General features: G+C 46.2%; 1 pseudogene; it reads left to right on the top strand.

The window, feature by feature from the left end:
• The first annotated feature begins 1930 nt into the window (after window positions 1-1930).
• Window positions 1931-3253, top strand: LOC146863174 (18S ribosomal RNA; annotated as a pseudogene).
• The last annotated feature ends 750 nt before the right edge of the window (window positions 3254-4003 follow it).

The following is a 4003-nucleotide window of genomic DNA, read 5'->3' as shown; positions in this document are numbered from 1 at the left end:
CCTATTCTAACCCTTACTGGTTCAGTAAGATAAGTCTTGATCTGTGTGTTAGACACACCAACTACTTGGATTGTCTCATCCGAGAGAGGAAGATTCTTTACATCAGCTGACCTGACAGTCGATCTCGTAGCACCTGTGTGAACTAGGAAAGTAATGTTTTCATCATTAATCTTCCCATCTACAAAGGGTCCTGTCTGGTCTATTTCTAGAGTTGCGCCAAGCACGCACTCTTCTTCCTCCCCTCGACACCGTCAGTATTCTCCCTCGGAATCACTTCCCTCATTCCTCAGCCAATATTGTATCACAGCGCTTCTTACGTTGCGGTTTGTTTACCTGTTCTTCGTTGTAGAATCCCGAGTCCTTGCTATACTTCTGGGTACCTCTGCTGTGTGGCAAGGGCAGTTTTGGCACCTGATTCTGCTGCTTAACAGCCTTCTGCTGTTGCTGCTGCTGGCCACACCCCTCACTCTGCACCTGTGGATTTAATGATGGATTTTCGTTGTTAGCACACGGAGGATTCTTACACTTGGATTTCCAATGCCCTAACTTTCCGCAATTGTGGCAAGGGAATTTCTTCTTGGCCTCCTCTATATTGCCTTTTCCCTTTCCTGGACCAAATCTGGGTCTATTTCCTGGGTTATTTGCTTGTTCGACTAACTGAGCTTCTTGCCTTTCTGCAACCTTCACTTGTGCCCACATTGCTTTTTCTTTCAGCTTTCTATGCTTTGCCTCGATCTCGTCACTGAAGTATTGTGCATGTCTCAGAATTTCATCGATTGTTTGCTCTGCCAGTCTACAGTGTGCTGCCTGATCACCTCACTAATTTCAGGTCGCAAGCCATATACAAATCTATATACAAAATGGCTCAGGTCCTTCTCACCCAGATGTTCATCTCCACTAAACTGCTTGAAAGCCAGTATTAGTCTTTCATAGTAAGCATGGACTGATTCTTTCACTTCCTGATGTGTTCGGTCTATTTTAACCCAGTCTGTTTCTTTAGGAGGTACCTTGTTATTCAAGAATACCATAACCTGCTCATATTTCTTCATTACCTCGGGGTCTGGTGCTCCTGTTTTGGGATCTCTGGGGTATTCTTTTGTTGGCCAATCTACAACTATTTTGCATTCTGCCCAGAAGTCTGCTGGAACGATTATATCAAACAGACTATCAAGTCTACAAGTCGGACCACCGGTGTTCAACTGTAGATTTTGGGCTTCTTCAGGGTCAGCAGATCGCGCAACGGCGGAATGGGTCCCTCGCGGGCACCATCTTGATTTTCTGCCGTTAGCTCCAGGCGATCCTCTTCTCCTTAATTTTCTCGGTTTTGCAGTTGTGACTGAAACTTGCAGTTTGGGCCGTTCTCTTCTTTCGTAGTTCCGCTAAGATTTGGTGTGCTCCTTTCTTTATTCTGATTAGCTCTTGCGTGTTCTTTTTGTTGCTCGCCTCCAGGATCAGCGGAGCGCCGGATTCAGGTGTCTAAACCCATTGCCGTCCAAGCCACGCCCCTTTCCCATTCATTTCTATGGGCCTAGAGGCCAATAGGAATCAATGGGAATTGCATGCGCAATTTGTGAGTACTCCATAGGTACTCGCAAATTGCACATGCAATTTCAAGGGTGCAAGAGTTCAAAAAGGATACCCTGTTGCACCCCTGAAATTCCCCTTTTTCCACATGTTGCGCACACACATGCCCCAAGGGCATGTGTATGTAAAATGTGACTTTGAAAAATGCACAATAGTGCATTTTTCAAAGCAATCACAAATTACCATAAACTTTAGTTCAATGGTAATTTGCGATTCCTAATAGCGAAATCGCAATTATTTTTTGCTTAATGCATTGCATTTAAGGAATTCCAATTTGTGATTCCTTAAATGCAATCGCAATTTAAGTAATCACAATTTTAGCGATTCCTTAAGTTGCGATTTTTGCATTTAGGATGATGCATCCCAAATGCAAAATTATCTGTTGCAAAGGGGCAGATTCTGCGAATCTGCCCGTTTGCGACCAGTTTTTGATTTGATGCATGGGGTCCATAATCCTTTAACAAATATCCACTGGAAGGCAAGTCTGGTCCCAGTAGCTGTGCCAATTCCAGCTCCAATAGCATTTATTAAAGTTGCTGCAGTTAAAAAGCTTGTAATTGAAGCTTAGTATTGAGCTGGTGGACTGCCACAAGGCGAGCTGCTGCATGTGCAAGCCCTTATGGTATTCCCTTGATACTCTTGGCTGAGTGTTCTGTGAGACCGAAGTGTTTACTTTGAATACATCAGTTAGGAATACTGGAATAGGACTCCAGTTCTATTTTGTTGATTTGCAGAACTGGGGCCATGATTAAGAGGGATGGCTGCTGGCATTCGTATTGTGCCACTAGAGGTGATATTCTTGGAATGGCGCTAGACAGACCAAAGCTAAAGCGTTTGCCAAGAATGTTTTCATTAATAAAGAGTGAAAGTAGGAGCTTTGAAGATGTTCAGATATCGTGGTAGTTCTGACCATAAACGATGTCGACTAGCGTTCCAGCAGCGTTATCCTATGACCTGTTGAGCAGCTTCAAGGATACCAAAGTCTTTAGGTTCTGGGAGGGGTATGGTTGCAAAGCTGAAACTTAAAGGAATTTGCAGAAGGGCACCTCCAGGAATGGAGCCTGTGGCTTAATTTGACACAATGTCGGAAACCTCACCCTGCCCAGACACAGAAATGATTAACAAATTGATTACTCCTTCTCAATTGTATGGGTGGTGGTGCATGGTCGTTCTTAGTTGGTGGAGCAGTTTGTGTGTCTAATTCCAATAGTGAACAAGACTCCTCCATGCTAACTAATTACGTGACCCACAGCGGTTGACGTTCAACTTCTTAGAGGAGCAAGTGGTGTTCAACCACGCAGTAGAGCAATAGAGGTTTGTGAGGCCCTTAGATGTCCAGGGCTGCAGGCGCACTACACTGAATGAGTCAGCATGTGTCTACCCTTTGCTGCCAGGTGCAGTTAACCTACTGAACCCTGTTTGTGATAGGGATTGCAATTAATCCACGTGAACGATGAATTCCCAGGAAGTGCAGGTCATAAAGTTGCATTGATTAAGTCCCTACATGTCACTACTACCTATTTGATAGTTTAGTAAGGTCTTCGGATCGGCCCTCTGGGGGTCGCCAAAGGCTCTGGCAGAGCCCAGAGAAAATGATCAAGCATCACTATCTAGAGGAAGTTAAAGTTATAACACGGTTTCCATAGCTGAACCTGCAGAAATGTCATTAACGGCAGAGCTGCCCGTGCGACTGACTGTGATGGCATGAACCCTTTCCTGCCTCCCAGATGGAACCCAAGGCACAGGGCCAGGCCCTACTCTTGTGCGTCATGACCGGCAGAGAGGCCCTTGAATGCTGGGTGCTTGGGTGAGGCCCGGGCAAAAGGAGGGCTCTTCCACCTGGAAGGACCCAACTGACATGCCAAGAATTGGGGTGAGTGACTCCCTCAGCTCTCTGGGAGGGGCATGATGTGAGAAACAGCTCTTCCGAGATGCAATTCATGCTCACCTATCATGCACCTGATGTAACTGAATTGCCATTCCTCCCAGGCAGGATTCTCCTAAAGGCCATGCCACCAAAGCCCTCTCATTCCTGATCCTGCCCCACCCGGGTTTTGAGTGACTGAGGAGTGGCCTGTCCTGGGTGGCAGGGCAGCCTGGATGAGAAAGAGCCAGGGCCTTTCCTGTGGATCACCCCAGCTGTGGTGGGTGCCACCACCTGGGATGCAGGGAGGCGTTCTGCCTCGGTCTGTGCCTTGCAACTCACTTAGAACTGGTGTATACCAGGGGAATCCAACTGCTTAATTAAAACAAAGCATCGCTCTGAATATCAAAGTGAAGAAATTCAATGAAGAGTGGGTAAACAGCAGCAGTACTGTGACATTCTTAACCTCTTCTCAGATGTAGTGGCCTTTACGTGCAAGTGGTCCCGCTGGTAACTATCTCTATACCGCCATTCTCTGCAAAGAGAAGTATATAG

This window comes from Triturus cristatus, chromosome 2_2 (assembly GCF_964204655.1).
Source record: "Triturus cristatus chromosome 2_2, aTriCri1.1, whole genome shotgun sequence".
NCBI lineage: Eukaryota > Metazoa > Chordata > Amphibia > Caudata > Salamandridae > Triturus > Triturus cristatus.
The sequence above is the reverse complement of the archived record's forward strand: the minus strand, read 5'-3'. Positions and strand labels throughout refer to the sequence as shown.